Raw genomic sequence first — 24,539 nt, 5'->3', positions numbered from 1 at the left:
TCCAGTACTGGGTTGCTGGCTGAAAGGGCATTCGCTGTGTAACACATATGCCAGAGTAGCTGGCAATTCGTTGTGCTGTGATGACCCCTGATAATACCAACATAGGCTCATTCTGAAAATGTAGCCCTATTAAAGTTTCTGGAGATCGCGAATTATAAAGCCATAACTATGTATGGCTGCAATTTGTCTTCAAAAAGAAACGCTACTGGGCGGTATGACTCCGTTCATTATCTCGCCTATCAGCTGACAGCTTACCTCTAGGCATGGGACTATAACCTTTTTCAAGGTATACCGCGATTTGGAAAAGTCAAGGCTTTAAAACCATCAAATATTTTGCAATATCGTTCCTAAGGTATGTGTATGATTTGTCATTTTTTTAGGACAATAGTATCTCAGAAAAGATATCCAAAGATGCTGCTTTAAATTGTAAAGAAATCTGTTCCTTTGAAACTAATGAAGACAGCAAAAGTCAATAATTTGTTTAGCCTGACAAGTTTTAAATATTTTAAATGTTTCTGAAAATAAAATATACTGTCTTCAAAGGGAAAATTGTTTTTTTACCAAGACATTTAACTAGAATATATATTTTAGAGCAGTAATCACAATACTGTGAAACTGTGATGTTTTTATCCAAGATTATCATACTGTCAGAATCTTATACCAGCTCGTGTCTACTTACCTCCATGTCTTTTTTCGCTGTTACCAGTTTGTCCGGTAGCTCGACACGTCCGTTGGCAGACTTGAGATGCAAAGGGTAGATGACTCCAACAACAGGGTTTGAGTCCTGCGAAGAACGATTGCGGAAGCTATAGGTAAGACAAAAGCCAAAAAATAAGATAGTAAATAACAGGGTGAGCATGTGGTAAAATCTGAAAACATGGTAAAAATCAGCCTGCCATAAGGGGAGGGTGGGGGGATCGGTCAGAAGGTCGGTCATTAAGTCAGTTGACAGCCCTCTGGTGGATTTACGCTAGAACAGCGGTTGTGAATGAAACTTGTGAGAGAAGTTTGAAATCTCTAAAAGCATACACAGTGGCCTATGGAGGATTCACAAAACCAAAAACTGCAAAAAAACCAAGCTCCTGGGACATATTTTGCTCTCTCCAGAAATGTATATATTTACATTTACATTTAGTCATTTAGCAGACGCTTTTATCCAAAGCGACTTACAAATGAGGACAAGGAAGCAATTTACACAACTAAGAGCAACAATGAATAAGTACTAAAGGCAAGTTTCCGGTCTGCAAAGTATAAGAACGGAAGTGTTAGTAGTTTTTTTTTTTTTTTTTTTTTTTTTTTTTTTTTTTGTACAGTTAGTGTGATATTCAAAGAGGCAATTGCAGATTAGGAAGTGAAGTGGAGACTAAATAGTTGAGTTTTTAGTCGTTTCTTGAAAATAGCGAGTGACTCTGCTGTTCTGATGCAGTTAGGGAGTTCATTCCACCAACTGGGCAGATTGAGCGTGAGCGTTCGCGAAAGTGATTTTTTCCCTCTTTGGGATGGAACCACGAGGCGACGTTCATTCACAGAACGCAAGTTTCTGGAGGGCACATAGATCTGCACAAGTGAGTGCAGATAAGAAGGTGCTAGGCCAGAAGTCACTTTGTAGGCAAACATCAGAGTTTTGAATTTGATGCGAGCAGCAACTGGCAGCCAGTGCAAACGGACTAGCAGCGGAGTGACATGTGCTCGTTTAGGTTCATTGAAGACAACTCGTGCTGCTGCATTCTGGAGCAGTTGAAGAGGCTTGATAGAGTTAGCTGGAAGCCCCGCTAGTAGAGAGTTGCAGTAATCCAGTTTGGAGAGAACAAGAGCTTGAACAAGGAGTTGAGCTGCATGTTCAGATAAGAAGGGTCGGATCTTTCTGATGTTATAGAGTGCAAATCTGCACGATCGAGCAGTTCTAGAAATGTGGTCAGAGAAGTTTAGTTGGTCATCAATCGTTACTCCAAGGCTTTTCACCATTTTGGATGCAGTAATGGTTGCCCCATCCATCTGGATTGAAAAGTTACGGTGTAGAGTCGGGTTGGCAGAAACTACAAGCATTTCCGTTTTTGCGAGGTTCAGCTGAAGATGATGATCTTTCATCCAGTGTGAAATATCCAACAGGCAGGCTGAGATACGAGCTGGAACCGAGGGATCATCAGGATGAAAAGAGAGGTATAGCTGGGTGTCATCAGCATAGCAGTGGTAGGAGAATCCATGTCTCTGGATGACTGGTCCTAGAGATGATGTGTAGATGGAGAAGAGAAGTGGCCCAAGAACAGAGCCTTGAGGTACCCCAGTGTTTAGATGCTGTAGGTTGGACACCTCTCCCCTCCAAGACACCCTGAATGACCTGTCAGAGAGGTAAGATCTGAACCATTGTATAACAGTGCCCGCAACGCCCAGTGACTCAAGCGTAGATAGCAGGATCTGGTGGTTGACAGTGTCAAAAGCAGCTGACAAGTCCAGCAAAATGAGGACTGATGATTTAGAGTCTGCTTTAGCCAGTCTGAGATCCTCCACGACCGAGAGCAGGGCAGTCTCAGTTGAGTGGCCTTTCTTAAAGCCGGATTGCTTGTTGTCCATGAGATTGTTTTGAGTAAGAAAGTCCAGGACTTGATTGAACACTACTTTCTCCAGAATCTTGGCCATGAATGGAAGCAGGGATACTGGTCTGTAGTTTTCAAGTAGCGTATGGTCCAGGTTGGGTTTCTTTAGCAGTGGGGTTACCCTAGCCTGCTTAAATGTAGTGGGGAATAAACCAGAGTCAAGAGATGTGTTAATTATGTGAGTCAGTGTTGGTATGACTGCAGGAGAGATGGCTTGCAAGAGATGAGAGGGAATGGGATCGAGTGGACAGGTGGTTGCATGGCTAGATAGCACAAGTTTGGACACCTCAGACTCAGAGAGCTGAGAAAAAGAGGTGAGTGTGTGTGGTGTTGGTGTTGTATCTTGCGTGTTTGTTGTAGGTGCAGCAAATTGAGCACTGATTTTTGCAGTTTTGGTGCAGAAGAATGTAGCAAAGTCATCAGTAGTAAGTGTGGAGGATGCGGGTGGAGGAGGAGGATAGAGGAGGGAGGAAAATGTTTTAAAAAGTAGGCGAGGATTAGTGGCATTGTTGATTTTCAGACGGTAATACGTCTGCTTTGCAGAAGTAACCTCAGCTGAGAAAGAGGACAGAAGAGTTTGGTATGTTAAGAGATGTGCAGGATTTTTAGTTTTCCGCCAAATTCTCTCTGCAGCCCGAAGTTTTGAGCGATGCTCACGGAGAGCATCCGAGAGCCAGGGTGCAGGAGGACTGGCACGGGCTGGCCTGGATGCAAGAGGACATAATCGGTCTAGACATGATGCTAGTGTGGAGCAGAGTGTATTAGTGGCACTGTTCGAATCAAGTGCAGTGAGTTTGCGAGATGGAGGAAGAGAGTCTGAAACAATGGTGGATAGTCTATTGGGTGAGAGAGATCGTAGGTTTCTGCGAAAGGTAACCAGTGTTGGAGTGTGTGGCGGCTCAGGAGTAATGTGGATGTTGAGAGACAGAAGGAAATGATCAGATATTTGTAGTGGAGTTACTATTGTTTGATCAGTGAAGCAGTGTCGTGTGTAAATAAGGTCTAGCTGATTACCTGATTTGTGGGTAGCAGAAGTAGGTGCTCTTTTTAGGTCAAAAGAGGCAAGCAAAGTCTGAAAGTCTGCAGCTTGCGGTTTGTCAACGTAAATGTTGAAGTCACCTAGCACCAATAAGGGAGTGGCAAAATTAGAAAAAGATGAGAGAAGAACATCCAGTTCATCTAGGAAGTGACCTTACTATATATACATATATTACATATATAGGGGTATGTAATCAGAATGAGCCTGGGTTGGATAAATCAGGGACTAAGCCACAGGAAAATGAAGTTGGCTAAAGCTGCTGTAACGCCAAATTTGTGTGGAATGAACCACCAACTTATGTTTTACACAGCGGATGCTCTTCCAGCTGCAACCCATTTCTGGGAAAGAAGCCTGACATGTCAGGCTAAATAGGCTAAATAGTAAATTAATTATTAACTTTTGCTGTCTTCATTAGTTTTAAAAGCGCAGATTTCTTCACAATTTAAAACAGCATTTTTGGATTGTTTTTCTGCTGAGGTGACTGTTCTAAAAAACAAAAAAAAAATTTAAATAAAAAATCTTACACATAAATTAGGAACGGTATTACACAAAATTTTGTCAGTTTTAAAACCTTGACTTTTTTCATACCTCAATACCTTGAAAACGGTCACGTCCCATGCCTAGTAAAGAGTAGGGGTGTGACAAAGATGAAGAGGTGGTGGTGGGGATGGTGACAAAGGTGAAGAGTGGATGCGGGTAGTGGGGGTGATTGGTGATGGAGGGGTATCTCTGATAGTATCTCTGACAATGCTGCAGAAATGACACACTTCATGAAAGTCATTCAGTCTACAATCTAAATATATGTTTCACACATACAATGTTGTCAAGGGCAACAGCATTAATGCTACAGCAAGTTAACTTTATATTCATGAACTACTTCATGCATCCCCATTTTTCTGCTTATCACAAAACTGCCATGAAAGCTGGAACAGGCCATTATTTTATTAGCTGTGTTCTCGCATGTTTCTTTTCATAGATAATATTTTCACCCCTATGAAATATTCATGATGCATCTCTCTCTTTTCCCTTTAATGGTAGCTCATGTCAAAAACATAATTTGCTTCCTTTGATAAATATTAGACCTAATCTAGGGCTGATTTTATCAGGCAGATTTGCATATCCCTTCACACCAAGCTACATTGTCCGAGCGGCCAGATAAGCACTGAGCCACAGTGTTTTGGATGCTGTATATCTCACACCAGACTCTGACTGAGAGCACAGTGAGCCAAGAAAACAGACAGATCGTCTACAGGTGTGACTGCGCATATGGAGTCAAAACTCATCTCACCTTTGCGGACTGCCATCTGGCCGGCGCAGAAAGATCTGCTTCAAACTTTATGGTCATTAAGCTTTTCCAGTTGTCTATCCCTCAGTCCTTCCAGTCCCTGTGAAAACCACTGTCCTTGTTAAAGTGAGAGTATCAACTCTGTTACAGTTGGCTGTTAATAATTCATTTGCAATTAATTCAGCTGTGGTTTAATGGAGTTGTCAAACCACGTAAAGGGTCTATTTTTGGAAACTAGACCGCCAGGTAGTGCATGTGTACCTACAGGGTGCAGAACAGGCATGACTATGAAATATTTATAAGGACAAAATATACGTTCAAGCCTCTTTTTCCTGTTCCGATCAACCCTGCTTGTTTTTTTTTTATCTTTTATTTTTGTTAAATCCCGCTGGGGATCTTTGTTTCTTTACTTTGCAAGCTTCTCGAAGATGTCGATTTTTCCTTTTATCTCCCACCTGAATACCTCTAGTTTTGCTCCCCTTTGTCATTTCGAAGAAGAACTACAGCGCAAATTCTTTCAGACAGGATAATCATGAAATATGTCTCTGGGGATATTGATAAAGGTTGAATCTGAATAGAAATAACACATACCTTAAGTACTCAGACAGAAGAGCACTTGTGTTGACATACAAACTCTATCAAACCAATGCAATGCACGGTGCATGTAAAATAGTTCTCATGCAAATCCGGAGTATTCTTGAAAACAAGTAGATAATGAAACAAACACACATCTGTAATAACGGTGCCAGTATTAGTCGTTTTCTATTAATAACGAAAATCAGATTGGACTGGAAGAAGAGTTTTGTAGTGCTGTCGTCTGAAGAGGTGTGTGTAATGACTGTCATGACTCTCTGGATAATGAAAGCCCTATACTCATTTAAAGCTATACTCATTCACATCAAGAGTGGTAAATTGAAATCCCTCGCTTCTCTTTTGTCAAGGCCTATAGGTGGCAGTAAGATGATTCCACTGAGGATCAGCTGGCTTTTCTTGGTGAGGTTTGATTGATGGCAGGTGCGATTTGCAGGATTTCATTCCCACTCCCTTGAAAGACATGAACCGAGAAAATATATTGTTGTTTTTTTGTTGAAATTAGCTTGACATGCATTTTTGTTGATGTTTCTGATACTACTGTATATGGAACAGTTGAAAAAACTTGAATATAAGAATTTTAATTTCACTAGAATAGAGCAGCTGTTCATTGTTCAACTTTGGAAGGAGTTAAGGATAATACCTGTTTTTAAGAGTTCACACTTAGCTGATGATTTATAAAAGCTTGTTTGGCATGCTGTCCCAGGAGAGAGCCCCGAGTTCAAGGGATCCTCGAGCCCGGGGCTTCCTCCCGTTGGCAGAGCGAGAGGGGAGCCTGAGCTTGGTGGATCTCAGAACTCCCCGACTGCTGTAGCTAAGGGAACACAGGGGTTAGACAAATGCTTGATCGTTATTTGTGTTGAATGTCTTTGGATGGTGGGAGGAAACCGGAGAACCCGGGGAAAACCCACGCGGACACGGGGAGAATATACAAACTCCTCACAGAAACACCCACCGGCCAGGGCCGGCAGTGTTCTTGCTGTGGGGCTCGCAGTGCTAACCACTGGGCCGTCGTGCCGCCCAATCAGAGGTAAAGGAGGAGAATAGGGGAGGAGGGGGGTTTCTTCCAAACGAAGATAAAATGAGATGAAAACTGTGGTTATTTATAGTAGCTTAGGGCTCATGTGATTGGAAGATAGTGATTAGCAAATACGGGACCGGCCGTGATAAATCATAAGCACGTGATCCTCTCGAAATTAGTTTATGAATAAACTTCACTTAAAGACATTTTTATGGCTTGTAAATAGGGTGATTTTTAGCGAAACTGAGAAAAGCTACTGCTGATGCCATTTGATATTCACAAATCTTTCATGCAACTAAAAACCTCTTTTTTTTATACAAAACAACAGCTTTTGAGAGATCTTAAAATGCAAATGTTTCATAATCAACACCATTTATCTTTTTTTATCTCCTTAGTCTTTAGACATCTTGCAACATAGGCTTAACGTAGCCTTACATTTCTGGAGATCATGAATAATTTAGCCAGAAGTATGTATGGCTGCATTTTATTGTTAAAATGAATGATATGGGGCAGTATGACACTGTTCCTTTTCACGCTTACCAGCTGTGTGGACGGCTCTCTGGCTGTTACCAGTTTGTCCAGTTTGCTCATCATGTACGTCAGTGGACTTGAGATTCAAAAAGGAGATGACCACGACGACGGAGTTCGAGTCTTTTCTAGAAAGACAAAAACAGAATCCAAAAAATAATATAAACAAGTAAATAACAGTGTGATAATGTGGTAAAACGTGGTAAAAATCAGGCGAGGGCATTTCTTTTTCTGAATTGTTTTTTAAAAAATTGTCGGTTGGGTATAGGGAAGTGGGTGAGCGGGTCAGACTGTGCTTTTTAAAATACTATTGGTTGGGTTTAGAGAATGGAGGTCAGTCATTCAGTCGGACAAACAGTCAACAGGGGCCTCTGGTGGATTTATGAGAAAACAGCAGGTGTGAATGACACTCGCTAGAGAAATTTGAGATCTCAAAAAGCATACATCTCATGGATTCGTGAAAACAAAAACTGCAAAAAAAAAATCGCTCCTATTATGTATCTCCCGAAATGGGGGTTCGTTTTCAGAATGAGCCTGGGTTGCATCTATGAATACTTGACAGTCACAATAACAAAGACAACAGTACAGTATGTTTATACAGTATTTCTTTACAAAGTAACATTGTCAACACCATATTTTATTTTATTTTTTTTGTTAATCCATGTAAAAAGAATGTAAACAACTTTTAAGGTTCACTTTTTTGGAGCTCACAGGCCCATTCTTAACTAATGATTACATTATACCATAACTAATAATTACGGCACAGAAAAACATTCAGTAATTTTTGTTCGGCTTAGTCCCTTTTTTTCCCCCTTTTTTTCCCAGTACTGGGAAACACCCATTCACTCTCACATTTACACACACACACACACTCAATTTTGTTTATCCAGTTCACTTATAGCGCATTTCTTTGGACTGTAGGGAAAACCAAAGCACCCAGAGGAAACCAATGCGAATATGGGGAGAACATGCAAACTCCTCACAGAAATCTTGCTGTGAGGTGACAATGCTAACCACTTGCCACAGTGATGAAGAATTTTTTTTTTACTGTTATTAATATATTTTTACATCTCTTGATGAATGATTAAAATATTAACAGCCAATTAGAATCCATCTTACTTTATTAAGTTCAAATATTTAAATCGGCAGACAACATTATCTGGATGCAGCCTTTATGATGCAAGCTAAGATTGCATCACTCAGCGATGCAATGTCAGACACAATGCACTCAAATAGAGCGTGTGACATCACTGTGAGGGGTAGGGTTAGGGGTGGGGTTAGGTAAGCCCATTAAAAAGCATTGGATGCAGCTCAGATTGCACTGCATCAGGTCTGCATCCAGACCCCTCTCGAAATATTCAGGACTGTTGGGATACAAACAGCATTAAAGCCAATTGACTTTCTAGTGGCAGTTTGTCTATTCATAACTTGAACACCATCATACAAAATATAAATATTTTTAATGTCAGACTACTGTAGGTCTGATGCATTTGAACAGCTCTATTATATGTCATATGTGTATTATTATTGTCAAATGACATTTTTTTTAACAACTGCATATTCACATACTATAAATAACTTTACTGTCTGGTTGTCACTGTCATGTGGAACATATGAAAGGAGCATCTCCAGATTTATCCAGATGTATGTCATATCAAAACTCGTCTAGTCAGTTAATATTGTTGTAAGATGTTGTCATATGGCTTTAAGCAAATTTACGGTCAGATTCAAGACTCTTTGATTTTTTCCAGCTCAATCTCAGGGGAGTTGTGCTACAAAGTTAACCCTGCTGCACGTTTCTCTCTCATTCTTTGGCTTCTCTTACTAAAGCCTGTCTAAAAATAGCCAGCAGCGAAGCAAAAAAAATCTGAAATGTCACATTTCATAGATGAAAGACGAAAGATTGGGTTTATTTATATGCAAGGCAATATTTATTTATTTCCACAATGTTGCTATTTTCCTCCTTCAGTCCATCTGATGCAGTGTAAATCTGGCAGTTTTCTGCCTTTGGCACGTTAGCTGTTGATGCTAAGACACCTGATGGACAGGCGGCCTCCACCTGAGCCCTAAGGGGACACTTGACCGCATAACATTTTCTCGCCAGGATCTGACACGGCTACCAGCTGTACCTAGGGAACCTAAAGCATCTGCATTTCAATTTACACCTCAGAGGAAAAACCCACATTTTGACAAGAGCAAGAGCAAGAGATTTGGTGTTGTTAGACACATGATCCATATTTCACGAAACAACTCAATAACCCATTACAGTTCAGGCAATTGCGAGGGCACTATGATGAAGGAATTTTCTTTATTTAACTCATATAGCTGACTGAATTGCTTTGAACCACAGACCCTTATTATGAGAATGCGTACTGCACAACAGTAATTTGCCAGAGTTTAATTTCTTTCAGAAGCTGTCAGGGTGCAACACAGGTGAGCAATCAACTGTATTGACATTCAGGAAAAACTTTCAGGCACAGATGAATTTCACTACACAGGCTCCAGGTAACTATCAATGCCACAGATGCATTTTTCAGTAGATTGTAAAATACGTTAAAAACCAGATGAGCATATAATTTCACATAGTTAAAAAGATCTGAATGTTCAATAGATTGTTAAAGAAAGTTAAATGTACCTTTTTATATTTATTTATACAACAGTTCTGTCTGGATCTCGAATCTGATTGGCTGATAGCCTTGATATATTTAAGTAATATCAGCATTCGTACAGCCTCTTTACCCTTTGTGTATTACTCCGCCCATATACAGCCAGCAACAAGCAGACACTACAGTTTGACAAATATTTCTGCTGTTACACAACAAAATATACTTTTGAGGCTTTTTTTAGTCAAGAATGTTGTAGTTTAGATTGCAACCATGCAGTTTATTTGCAAGAATAGTGCCTATTTTAAAATATTCACAATTTTTGAGAGCTTGTCGGCAGCCAAAAACGGTTGATGTTGTCTATCCACAAGATGAACAGCATTATAAGCCGCATTATAAGCCCCTTGCTCGGTGTGTTCTCTTGAGCGCAAATAAAAAGCTGAAAAACGAAAGCCTTATGGTTTTAAGGTGGACCGGATAGAGTCAATAAGAAGCTGCGAATAAGAAGCTGGATTCAGCCTTGTCCCTCCTCATCGCAAACACAACAGCAGTCTGGTGAGAAATCTCTGAAGACGGATAGCATTTCATGTCACGATTAGCCTTATAATCTTAAAATGTGAGCAAAATTTGCTGTTTTGTCATCACCTTAAGGGGATCACACACCAGAAGCGCCACTTCACATTAGGCTATAGAGAATCATTCAAACACTAGCTCTAAAGTGATGTTTGTTGAATTAGTTATGGCTTCTGCTGTTTTGACATCAGCTGCAGGTGTGAATGAATGACGGAAGAAAGTTGTTCCTAATACAAAAAGGTTTTAGACTCTCTGTGTCTGATTTTCTTTTTTATGTACAAGATTGTGCCGTCAAACTGTTCTATAAACGCAATATCACACGAGTAGCTCATGCCAACGCACGCCTCCCACCAGTGCTGATATACAGCCATAGCACACTGCTGCTCGTGAGATACTGCTCATATATATATATATATATATATATATATATATATATATATATATATATATATATATATATATAGGGCGAAGCAATGGCGCAGTAGGTAGTGCTGTCACCTCACAGCAAGAAGGTCACTGGCTCAGTTGGCGTTTCTCCCGCCAGTGGCTGTAAAAACATGCTGGTGTTTGCATGTTCTCCCTGCGTTCGCGTGGGTTTCCTCCGGGTGCTCCGGTTTCCCCCACAGTCCAAAGACATGCTGTACAGGTGAATTGGGTAGGCTAAATTGTCCGTAGTGTATGAGTGTGTGTGTGTGTGCATGTTTCCCAGAGATGGATTGTGGCTGTAAAAACATCCTGGATAAGTTGGTTGTTCATTCCGCTGTTGCAACTCCGGATTAATAAAGGCACTAAGCCGACAAGAAAAAAAAAATAATAATAAATAAATATATAATATATAATATATAATATATATATATATATATATATATATATATATATATATATATATATATATATATATATATATATATATATATATATATATATATATATATATATATATATATATATGAGCAATATCACACTGGTTGCAGTGCCTTAGTGCCAGTGACAATATACAGCCATATCGCACTGCTACGAGTTTGATATTGCATTTATACAACAGTTCGACGACATAATCGTGTATATAAAAAAGAAAATCAAACACGGAGAGTCTCAAAAGCCCTTTGTAGTAGGAACTACTTTCTTCCGCCATTCATACAAATCTGCAGCTGACCATCAGAACCATTGTCAGTTCACAAACACCAGAGCTAGTGTTAGAATGATTCTCTAGCGTAATGTCTAAAGTGATGACAAAACTTCTGATTTTTCTTACATTTTAAGATTATAAGGCTGAACGGCATGAAATGCCCTCAGTCTACAGAGATTTCCCAGTATTTCTCTGTTGAAATTGCGATATCACAATATTTAATCCCGAAAAAGCCAGAGCAAAGCAAACATTACCAGATTAGTATGGTATACATACAGCAATAAAAAATATAAAAGATCGACTTAGATTGTCACTTACCTGTTCTGTAATGATTTGTTCAGCTGGAGTTTAAACGTAGGCTGAAAAATTCTGTATTTCTCCCTTAAGGACTTATTATGCGGTCTCTGTCGCCATCTTGTGGTGGAACATCAACTGTCTTTGCTCAGTATGGCAGGCTGGCTGCCAAAATGCTGAATCTAACGCCGAAATTATGAATATTTAAAAAAGGCACTATCCTTATAAATAAACTGCCTAGTTGCAATCTAAACAGCTACATTCTCACCTAAAAAGCAAGTACATTATGTAGTCCAACAGCTGCAATATTTGTCAAACTGTAGTCCTCTCCCTGCAGGTTTAGGACGTCAACATGATGTCATATTGAAAATGTACCCTAACAACGTGAAGATGTTTGATTTTGTTTGGAAATGAAAATCGGGTTGACATCAGAGCCCAATATCTGGCCATCGTCTATGTCCAACGTCCAACCTAAAATAAACCAAATATTAATATCTAATTATGTTACACCTTGACATTGTGTGGACATTACCACTATGACATCAATCAGATGTTGAATTTTGGTCACTTTCCAATGCACCCTAAAATCAAGTATCAACATAATTTGACGTCATTATTGGACGTCAAAATATAGTTGTCCTTAGACGCTGGCTAGATATTAAATTTAATGACCTAATATATGACATAATATATGACATAATGACCTAAATCTATCCTTAAATTAACATATCACGATGTTGGCTGCTTGCCACTCGTGGCAGAGTAATACACAAGGGTGAAGAGACTATACGAAAACTGAAATTACTTTGATATCCCATGGCTATCAGCCAATCAGATTCAAGAACCTGACAGAACTGTTGTAAAATGTAATATATATCTAATAATGCAGTAATTCAAAAGCACTCAAAACACTGGTCACTGAACCCCATTTGGCTTTTTGTCCCACATAGAAATCTGATATTGACAATATGTGCGAATTACAGAAATGACATTTTTACCCATTTCAAAAAATTGCAAAAATCCCCGCTTCCATATATTTTTTCAACTATTTGAATTACAAATATGTACATATACAGTATACTTAAATATATTGGCTTTAATTGTATATTTAATTGTTCATTCATATATGGCCATACACTGTTTAAAATCTACTGCCTAAATCTTCATAGCAAAGAAAATAAAGAAAAACATTACTCTGGAAACAATCCTTTGAGATTTTACATAATGGGATACATACACATAGTTGCTGCTCATCTGTTGCACATCTACAGCCATTTGAAAAGTGAATAGTGCTTGGTGTAGTGTTTTAATAGTGAGTTTGTTCATTAAAAAACAGTTTGAGCTTCCTGACATGGGGCATCATCCTTCTAAAAGCTGAAAATGAAGCTGACTGAACATAAACTTGGTTGGTTAATTACACTTTATTTTCTGTAAGCAGAAATATGTCTTTACCAAATATACAAAACAAAAATACACCGATATAATACATGCATAGCTGTACATTTAAATAAGGACATGCTTAAAAATGATGGAATATGGTCAGCCTAAATTAGGGTTCGATAGGCAATGCCATTGTCCATCGCCAATGGCTGATAGACATCAAGATGCTGAGCCGGCATCACAATCCTCTTCCTCGCCCCCATCGCAGCAGCAACCTGCTCGTGAACAATACACACTTAGGTCCCATTTACACTAAAACATCTTAGTTTTAAAATGGCATTCTAGTATTTCTGAAAGATCTCAGAATACTGCTGAAAATGCACATCACATGACCCCCCCCACACAGACACAGACACACACACTGTCAAGCTTGACTGAGCTCCAGCAGTTGGACAGTTGGACACGTTGGAATGTTTATCATGGATGTACGGCTGGAGTCTCACTATAGTTCTTAAACATGATATTTAATTAATCGTGTCTCTATCTTACGACTCTTTTGAATCTATCAGGGAGCGTGCACAGTGTCAGTACACTGCTTTAATCATTCACTTTCACACTTGTACTTAGTAAATTTAGCAAAAACCTCAGATACTGTTGAATGGTTCCTGTTGGTTGTGCACCTTTTTACCAACCAAGTTTGTTGACGCCATTATAATAACACAGATCACTCTGCCTATTCATGCCAGAGTCCTGTGGAAAAAGTGATTGAGAGCTGTTAATTTGTCGTAATTTATCTTTATTTATTTATGATTTGGTTATGGGTAAAACAAAGACCATGCGGGTCAGGTATAGAAGAAATGGTAGGCTACAAATAATTAATTTGTTATGAATTCATTAATTATTCATAAATAATTCACAGCTGCCTATGACGACCCTGTCATCGTCCATTGCGGTGTTTCACATTAGACGTCGTTCAATGTCTAATTGGTCAACATCGCTCAACCCTAGCCTAATGCTTTGAGTTAGTGTAAAGTGATTGGTTGATTGTGCATTTAGGTGTCAGGTGAGTGTATACATTCACTTTCTTGAATGGAAAATCAGGAGCTTACTTTAAGAAAAGAATATACAGTAAATAAGTCACATTGCAGGTAAACAATTTGTTTTATGTGTCATGATTAAAAAATGACCCCCCCCCCATTTTTCAATCAGCCAATATTACTTTTAATCTTCAAATGTAACTTTGTATTTATCCTATTTTGTTATAATTGGAGTTTTATTTCTTAGACGTGACTGTAAGCCTAAAGTGACTTTGTCGCAGTGTAACTTTGTTTCTTAAACTTTATCCAACAATTACATTTCTCTCCAAGACAGAATTGGGCTTCAACGAACCACTGCTGTCATAAACTGTCAGAAAACATCATGTATCAGCTACAATTTAAAACTAAGTATTCTCTTTTTTTGTCAAGCATGTGCTGAAATCTATTTGCATTTTACTTTTCTCATTGGTCGTCACACTGACAAACCAGTAAAAAAATATATAGTACTGTATATTCACTTGGAATGGAAAAATTACAAGCTTAGAACATTGCATAAAAATGTCATTTTGAAAGAACATAATTTGTTTTATGTGTGTAATTAAAAAATATGGGATATTTCCAGCCATTTTCAGCCTCACAAATTTAATAGCAGCTTTACATCTTACAGTTTGACTTTATTTCTCACTGTGGGACTGTGTGTTTTGCAATGCTTATAACTGTGATTCAGGAGTTCCCACTTAGATATGCTTAACGTTAATAGCAGGTTTGGCATGCTGTCCCTGGAGAGAACTGAGCCCAAGGCTCCCACCTGATCAATAAGCATATAAGGAGATCCAAGATCAGGTAGGTCTCAGGAACTCCCCTTAGAAAAGGGAGGAAAAGGAGGAAATGGGGTGGAAGGGGGGATTCTTCTAAAACGAAGATAGAGCAGAAGGGAAAAACTATTCATTTATTGTAAGCTTGGATAACTCGGATTGAATTACTACTGATTACAGATGAGCGGCCAGTCATACTCAATCATTTCACATGCTCCTCTCGAAATTAGTTTATGAAATTTCACTTAGGGCTGCACGATGGAAAAAACTGACATTGAGATATTTTCAACCCGGGCTCATTGTGGAAACGTAGCCCCGCGGACGTTTCTGCGGACCGCGATTTACGTCTCGGGAGGTACGTATTCGAGCGTTTTTTTGTTTTCGCGGATCCGCGAGAGGCCGCTGTGCGTGCTTTTTTGCGTCTCGGGCGGAAACTTGTTTTTTGCGTCACGGGAGCCGTTCTCGCGCGAAAAGCCGCCGGATCGGAAAAAAAAAAGCAAAAGCCCTCGTCTTCGATTTCGACCGCGTTTTCGGATTTCGACCGCGTTTTCGAATCCTCGCCCTTACCTGATGTCCGGAACCCACTGTTCCCCGGACTCGATCCCGGTCGTCGTCCACCGCGGCCGGCTCCGGCTCCTCCTCCGGGGCCTCCGCTCCGCCGACGCAACGCTGTGAGCTAGGCGGACAAACTGATTGAGTTGGGAAAGCCCTCCACTCGGAGGCGAGCCGTCGGCCGGCGAGCGCGAAGAGGAGGGGCGGAGCGGCGCCACACCGCCCCGCGGCGTTCGCTCGAAAAAAACCAAACGCGGCCTTTACGTACCTCCGGCTACGTAAATCGCGGTCTCCAGAAACGTCCGCGGGGCTACGTTCCCAGAATGAGCTTGGGTTGGATATTTTGGATGAAACATAATTTTACAATATGACTTTAGGAACTGTTTGAGAAGAATTTACATTATTAAATAGATTTGGATGATTTTGTAGGAAAGTTTATCTGCATAAAATATCTAAAAATATATATCAAAATGAAATAAAAAAATTAAAACACATAAGAACAAAATAAACAGTGCTTTATGGTTTTTGGCGGAATATTACAACATTGAGGTAAAAAAAATTCAATTATCAAATCAAAAATAACACTGTATAGTCTTCATTTGGCAAATAATTAAACACAATCAATCTTTCTTAAGCGACAAACTTTATAAGTTCTTGTTCCCAAATGGTCTGAATTTGTTTTAAATCTTACAGTCATGGGCCGTAAAAACACATCTGAGTAAAAAAAAAAAGATCACACTTTATTTTGATGTTCCATTTGTTGAATTTAAGTTTTATTGCATCTGCATGCCAACTTATTTTCATAATATTATAAGTAGACTTTGAGGTTGGAGTGAGGGTTAAGGTTAGTGTAAGTTGACATGTACTTGCAAAGTTTCTTATAGTCAGTTAATTGTTTGTTCAAGGAGCAGTATCAATTAATATTAAGCAGACAGTACTAATACACAAGTGGACCATCAAAAGAAAGTGTTTCCCAAAAAAAAACACAGTAATAGATTATTTATTGAAATTCACAGTGACTCAACAAATCATGTCTAATGAACTGTGATTTTTAATTAATTATAATCTCAACATCGCACATCCTGTGATGTGACTATTGTGGATGCGCACAGTGCAATATCGATGCTGAAACAATATACCTTGCAGTCTTAATTGTGATATTATATCTCAAAGTGTGACTGTAAATCTTACTTGTATAACTTTGTCTGACTGTAACCTTATTTCTTAAACTTAAACCAAGTTTTATTTTTTACTCTAAGGTAGAAATGAGCTTCCCACGAACCTCCGCTGTCACACCCTGCCAGAAGACATTAAGCATCAGGTATTTATTTTTTTAATTTATATGTCCAGCATGTGTTTAAATTCATTTGTCTCCTCAAAGACTTTCAATGTGTCAAATGCACACTCACACACCCATAGGAAAAAAAGTTTGTACAGTTCAGATGAAGCATGTTTAAAGAATCTGGTTCCTCAGTATGTCGCATCACCTGGCCTGTTCTGAAATAGCACCGTGATATTTTTAGTTCTTAAAAGCTGCCATGTGCACAAAGCGAATTAGGCAATTTAAAAAGTTTCTTTTGAGCTGATGGAAAATGAGAGGAGACAGGAGATCTTTAAAGCCGGGACATAAAAAGGAAGAAAAAAAGATGAACTCAGGGTGAATAAAACACATTTGTGTTTCATGACAGCATCCCGGCTGATCGTATTTTAAAATTGTATAGTATATATTTAGCTTTGCACATGTTACACAGCTGCAAAAGACATCATGTTTAAAATATGTCTGCTATTAAAGTACGAGAAGCTGTGCCCACTTTACAGAACGGATATTTAACACGCATATTATTAGTAATCTACTTCACACCAGGATTTTGAGATTAAGGCTCTCATGAATAGGAAAAGCAGCATGTTTTTATCTTTTATTATGTGTTATAGTAGACGACTGGAATCGTTCTGTCTTTTCACAGGTGGAAAGTTTAATTTGCTGCGTCAGATGAATTAAACTCCAGTAAGTTTTTTTTAACTAATGAAATGAAACCAAATCAAATCTTAAAATTGATTTCCAGCTTTCATCTTTCAACTAATTTAAAGTTTAAAATTAACTTTTTCCAGTTGGACATTTTGTTCTTTAAAAAACATACCCACATATTCCGCGGTACGTTATATTTCTGTCCTGCCTTTCTAAGAACAAATCTGTGTGTCTAAAGATGTATCTGCTCCGTGACGACTTGATTGAATCTTTTAATATACTCACTCTTAAGACCGAAAGGTTATTTAACTATTTCTCACTTTCATCTCTGCTCTAGTGTTCTGTCTGAACAGCCTTTTTTCCCCTCAGGGTGAATCGCTTATTTTTTACTTCTTAACTGTAAGGCTTTTGTAAATTACTTTGGATAAAAGTGTCTGCTAAAGAAAGAAATATAAATGTAAACAGTGTAAAGTGAACCTACACTGGTCTCACGGTTCGGTTAGGTTACGTTTATTATGCTATCGATTCGGTTTAATTAGCTATCTGGGTGCATTGAATTTAAAAATACAATAAAATCTGTGATATGGCTATTGTTAGTTAAAGTAAATGATGAATTCTGTTTTTAAATATCTTAAAATACATGCAATATATAGGCAATATGGTATGCATGGTGGCACAGTGGGTAGCATGATTGCCTCATAGCAAGAAGGTAGCTGGTTCGAGCCCGGCTGGGTCAGTTGGCGCTTCTGTGTGTAGTTTGCATTTTCTCTCCGCGCTTGCGTGGGTTTTCTCTGGTTGCCCTGGTTTTTCACACAAGATCAAAGACATGTGGTACAGGTTAATTGGGTAAGCTAAATTGTCCGTAGTAAATGTGTGTGAATGGGTGTGTATGGATGTTTCCTAATGATGGGTTGCAGTTGGAAAGGCTTCCACTGCTAACCACTTCATCGTGTCACCCCTAAAGGATAGAATTCCATATAAAAATGATTAGGGTAGTTCCTTTGCTGACTTCTCCAGACTAGAACCCAGTTATTAGATGCTAAAATACTGTTGCATAGAACAAAGCAAAAACAGTATATTGACCTGTTAAAAAATGTATCTTGATTTCTCACAACTTGCGTGTTTTTGCTGGCCAATCCTTATGGAAATCTCATATATGGCAATAAATGAACATATATTATACATTAATTAACATATAAATTAACATATATAACACATATATTAATTGATAGTTGATATATGAGAATACGTTTGATCATATTTGACAATTCTAATATCTTTGATTACTAAATTACTCTATAATGTCAATTAACATGTGTTAGCATATTTTTACCTATTTGTTTTTTTAATAGTTTAATATTTAATATTTGTTAGCATGTATGTATGGCATCATGGTGGCATAGTGGGAACCATGATCGCCTTACAGTAAGAAGGTCACTGGTTCGAGCCTCGGCTGGGTCAGTTGGCATTTCTGTGTGGAGTTTGCATGTTTTCTCCTTGTTCGAGTGGGTTTCCTCTGGGTGCTCAAGTTTCCCCCACAGTCCAAAAACATGCGGTACAGGTGAACTGGGCAAACTAAAATTGTTCGCAGTGTATGTGTGTAAATGAGCATGTATGGTTGTTTCTCAGTGATGGGCTGCAGCTGGAAGGGCATCCGCTGCGTAAAACATATGCTGGATAAGTTGGCGGTTCATTCAATTGTGGCGACCCCTGATGAATAAAGGGACTAAGCTGAAGTAAAATGAATGAATAAATGAATGAACATAGATGTACATATTTAGTTCTAATAATGTAATGGGCGATATGTGTGAACATATGGTTATGCTTGTAATTTTAATCGTTTAGTAGTTAATAGTTTATAGTTTAATAGTTATATAACAATAACAAAGTCAGAGAGTTGTATTTGTGATTCAATGGTCAGTCCCCGGCACCTGAGTTCGTCCCCGGCACCTGAAGGGATTGTAGGTGGTTGGAGGGATGGCTGCCCACTTCTCCGGGTTTGTGTTCACTGTTCTGTGTGGACTTGGATGGGTTAAATGCATAAACATTCTGAGTGTGTCATATATATATATTATTAAAAATTAAAAGCAAAAGTTACTTTACAGTAAATGCTTTTAGTCATTTTCACGTGGAACTGAGCTTTGCAGAGCAACAAATGTGGACAACTGGAAAAGGGGCAGTATATGATGCAATAATCGTTTATCTTGATTAATGTTTTTTCATTATCATTAGAAGCCAAAATCGAAATCAAAACCGGATTTTCGATTAATTGCACAGCCCTAGTGTCATTCATTTATTTTCTTGTCGGATTAGTCCCTTTATTAATCTGGGGTCACCGCAGCAGAATGAACCGCCAACTTATCCAGCACGTTTTTACGCACCGTATGCCCTTCCAGCCACAACCCATCTCTGGGAAACATCCACACTCACTCATTCACACACACACTCATACACTACGGACAATTTAGCTTACTCAATTCACCTGTACTGCAAATCTTTGGACTGTGGGGGAAAACGGAGCACCGGGAGGAAATCCACGCGAACGCAGGGATAACATGCAAACTCCACACAGAAACGCCAGCTGAGCCGAGGCTCGAACCAGCAACCCAGTGACCTTCTTGCTGTGAGGCGACAGCACTACCTACTGCGCCACTGCGTCGCCCCAGCGCTAGTGTGTGGTATCAAATTCCTTTAAAGCTACAGTCTTCCAGCAATTCATAGGCACATCCAATATCTCATTTGTCATGGTGGCATGCATGAAATGTTCCAGAATGAGTGCCAAATTGCAGTTAAAGTCAACAAATTAAAAAAAAAAACACCCAAAATTACATGAAACTCTGGATGAAATGAAATGTAGATAGCTATGTGACACAATGATGTTAATCAAATTAAGTGCTGTAACATGTAAAACGAGATCATAAAAGAAACATCAACTCATGTAAACACCTTAATCATATTATGGTCTTATTCAGATAAAGGCAAATAATTTGATTACTGATGTCCATGTAAACATAGCCACTGATGTTTTTTGAGGATTCATTGTTTACTGTGACTTTAAATTCATCATTATCATGATAGTTTATTGCATATTTGGTAAAAGTATTAATTTCATGAAAACAACCTTACTGATATGAAAATGTAAACTGTATACTATATTTATAAAATAATATAAATATATTAACTCATATATTCAGTTTATTTTAACAAAATTTCTAATGGTCCTATGGGAAGAAAGCTTGTTAAAGAAATAAATAATGTCCTTCTATAAAGCTAGAGAGGTTTGCATAAAGGTAGGGTTGGGATTAGAGGATACACAATGTAATTTGCTTAGTACTAAAAAAAAAAGAAATGAAAAACAAACATTTGTGTGGAGGACGTGGCTAGATTTAGCAATAGCCGTCTGACAAAACAGAATAAAATTGAAGGACAGTCAAGGTTGAAGGACACTTGAAGTGTCAGAGACAGAGAATCAACAGGACTAAGGAACTTGTCTGTCGGACCTGCTCGTCTGAACGACAGGACAGCAGGATAGCTTGAAATGAAAGAACATTTAAATTGCAAGCAGGAGGATAATAACAAAGACGGTGGGAAAAGACAGACAGAAGCAGGAGTAATAGAGGTAGAGAGAACAAACAGGACAGGACAGGGGTGAGAAGGGACTCAGCATTGAAAGAGAGAGAGAGAGAGAAAGAGGAGGAGAGCGAGAGAGAGAGAGAATAAAAGCATGAGAGAATGAGGAGGGGGAGGCAGGATAAATCTGTACAGCATCATGATTAGGTATCAGAAGCTTGTTCTGTGGTCTGGAGAGCAGAAGGCAGATCACATCAAACAGATGAGACGCTCAGCACATCTGCTCAACAAACTGGACAAACATCATTTCTGAATTTGCTTCTACGCATGTATTTACTCCGGATTGGTTTCACGCTCCTCTCAGCCAAAAATGACAATGGCTCTAAACTTTTCGGATTCCGTGTCTACGCCCACCTGTGGATACAAAAGATTCAGAAGATAAGCAATCTGGGTTTCGAATAATCGAGAAGCATCTTCATGGACTTCCTCCTCAAAATCAGCAGACCAACAAGTCCAGAGACGAAAAAGGTCACACAGCTCCAATCTTTCATTCGAATCTATTTTAATCAGCTTCCCAGCATCCTTCTCATTTCATCATGATTATTCCCCAAGGTTGAGGAACTAGGTTGGTCGTGATGGAGCAGGCGGAGGCTACGGATGAGCAGTTTGATTGAAAATGAAGGGCTGCTCCATGTCAAAAATCTTGTAAAAACGTACTTCTTTCCAGCTTCCGGTTCACACACAAACTTCAGGCACAGGTAAACAAGATCCACGTGAGCTTTTTTACTTTGAGATTTACAAAGTAAGACACCATCTCGCACAATCGGGAGTCACCGCCACGCGTCTCCCCACCTGCCTTCACACCTTTCCTCAGTCAGAGATCACAACTGCAACTCTCCAGCTGTCTCTCATCAGCGTCACGAGCCGGCGAAGCAGCTGTTTCTCCTCTTTTTTTGGACACTTGTCTCTCTTTTTCTCGCTAATTCTTCCACCGACACCATCTCCAGTTTGACCCTCTTTGCCTGGAAGAGCGAGAGAGAGAGAGAAGGGGAGAGAAATGCCATCACCACAGCAGGGTCTTCAGCTGCCACACAAGTAAGAGCGAGACGGTGCGAAAGATCGAAAAGGCCAAAAAGGAGGTGAGAGGAAGCAAAGGCGAGAAGACAAGCGGGAGGCGGAGACGCACGGCTGAAGAATGTACAGCTTGGGCTCGGGCTCGGATGCATCCAGCCGGCACAGGTAAGAGAAACTCCCTTTCATTCAATTCACAGATAACACTCGACCTCTGTGCAGCTTTCCGTCTCTGGGTCTTGCATGCGTGGCGGGGGAATGCCTGCCGGGCTAAAGCTGCCGTAGTTAACAGGTGGAGCGCCGCTCTCTTCCTCTCTCTCTCGTGGCTGCTCGCACACCGAGTGCAGAAACAGTCCTCGAAAGCGTAACTGACAAGAGTGAATGGGATTCCAGAGACCTGAATGATTTCTGACACACATACCTTGCTCTGGGACTTTTTTTAGGCATTGGGCGTGCATAAATCTGCTCGCAGACATATTTAAATTGTGTTAAGACAGGAGAAAGAGGAAAACTGGGTCATTCCTGGATAATTGGGTTAAAAGACACCTGTTTTTAATCCTAAACTCTGTGAATGTGTAGTGAAGTAGTGGCAAATACTGGTGAGCTCTGTAATCATGCTTGGAGGGTATTCAAGTATTTAAATACATATTGGAGATGGGAGACTGACCAAGGTCAAACTGATGATCTGCCTGTCTTATGATTTGTTTTCCTTGCTAATTATTTTCCCTGTATGTGTGACACTGTCAAAATGAAGCTTATCATAGATAATATCTGCTTATTTATTTAAATGTGTCATTATAATTCAAACCAAATGGTAGAAAGAGAGAGATATTTGAAAGTGCGTTCAAAAACATCTTGAAATATTCGCCACTTAGGTATCATCTCTGATAATCTCTTCATAGGTATGCTGTCGGTGTGTGGTTTCATCTCAAGGGAAAACAAGAGCCCTCTCGAAAGGTCTTACATGTTATTGTGATTTATTTATCACAGACACTTCGGACCCTCTTAGCATTCATAAGACTGAACCGCTGATTGTTGGCGAAAAGCTCATCCGTTAATGTCCAATCACAACTGTTTGGAGTGTGACTAATACATCACTATTAACATCCGATTCCGTCTGCGCCACCACACAGGTCACAAATGCTGGCAGTGGTGATACAAGCATCTGTATCTCAATGTCATTTTGTGTTTTTTTTTTATTTGTGTTGTTTTAAAGCAGACTCTGAAACCTGTAGGACTATGGCTGAACAGGGGATTTCAAGTTAAGGAGAGTCAGTTAATAAATGCAGATCTGGGAAACACTAATATGTGTTCTGACCATGACATTTGAGCTCTCTCACCTTGTATCACTGTTAAAAATGTATACAGCTTGCGGGGGGTTTGTGTTGAATACTAAATAAGCAGCGAACATGTGATCTGCTTTTAAAATAGGATCATGAGTCTTCACTGTAAACTGATCAAATTTGGGTCAAAGACAAAAGGGGTCAAAACAATAAAAGTGTAATACAGCTTTAGATTTTGTTCATTTTCCACACATTAGTATGCGCAGATTTATTTAATTGAAACTTTTATGATAAACTGATTTTACATTAGAGCACATTACCTTGATTTACAGATGACATGCACTGAGATTAATGTGAAACTTTATCAAATAAAATTTTATGTAAGTTAATATGTCATAACAATTATGTCAAATATTGAACAATAATCATATCATGGCATATAAAGGATAACAGAGGAGCCCCAAAATACTATTATTTGTTAATTAAACTATTAATTGTAGTTTAATTGTCAGCAAGAGTTTTAAATCATACAAAAAATGTAACACAATTTAGTTTAATCCGTTATTATAGTTTTATTTATATATATTTATATGTTTATTTATTTTTATAGGCCAGCATAAGGGCTGGCTCATACGGTGGCTCAATGGTTACAGCAAGTAGGTAGCTGGTTTTAGTCAGGGTCAGTTGGCCTTTCTGTGTGGACACTGCATAAAATGCTTTTATTTAGATTTTTTGTCTGGTTTCTAGTCCAAATATCTAAAAATTCTTAAATAAAGAATTATTTTCTAGACAAGCAAAACATATTGTCTTGTTTTAGGAAATAATATGTCAAAATTAAGTGATTTTTTCCTTAAAACAAGTAAAATAATCTTATATCAAAAGGAAAAACTAGACTATTTTGCCAGTGACTCGCAGTGGCAAAGCGACATGCCACCATTCGTTTCAACAGAGAACGATTGACTTCCTGCAACCTCCATCTATGCGAGTGACAGCAACTGTTGGCGACCAGGTGGGCATGTCAAGCAACTCGACAAAGTTGAGAATCCTTCAACTTTATGCAAATGAAGAGTGACTTTCTTGAGCGATAGCCAATAGGAGCACCAGTAGAGCTCACGTGATCCTCTCTCAGCTCGCTCAGAGGCCGGTTGTATTCATGCTGCATATTCCTACACAGACCTGCGTTTGCAGCAGGTTGTCACCCAGCGCAA

General features: G+C 39.1%; 1 protein-coding gene across 9 annotated transcripts in view; it reads left to right on the top strand.

The window, feature by feature from the left end:
- Positions 1–24,539, top strand: part of grin2cb (glutamate receptor, ionotropic, N-methyl D-aspartate 2Cb) — a 133,771-nt gene that overhangs the window by 3,690 nt on the left and 105,542 nt on the right. For 2 of the 9 annotated variants that reach the window (XM_073918604.1, XM_073918599.1), the window contains exon 2: positions 16,705–16,762. The gene's annotated coding sequence lies outside the window, so the exon portion shown is untranslated. Of the gene's footprint in view, positions 1–706; positions 813–14,834; positions 14,922–16,700; positions 16,763–21,186; positions 22,217–24,539 lie in introns of those variants that run through there. The other 7 variants (XM_073918603.1, XM_073918601.1, XM_073918598.1 and 4 more) reach the window with 7 other exon arrangements.

Source organism: Danio rerio, chromosome 12 (assembly GCF_049306965.1).
Source record: "Danio rerio strain Tuebingen ecotype United States chromosome 12, GRCz12tu, whole genome shotgun sequence".
Classification (NCBI taxonomy): Eukaryota; Metazoa; Chordata; class Actinopteri; order Cypriniformes; family Danionidae; genus Danio; species Danio rerio.
The sequence above is the reverse complement of the archived record's forward strand: the minus strand, read 5'-3'. Positions and strand labels throughout refer to the sequence as shown.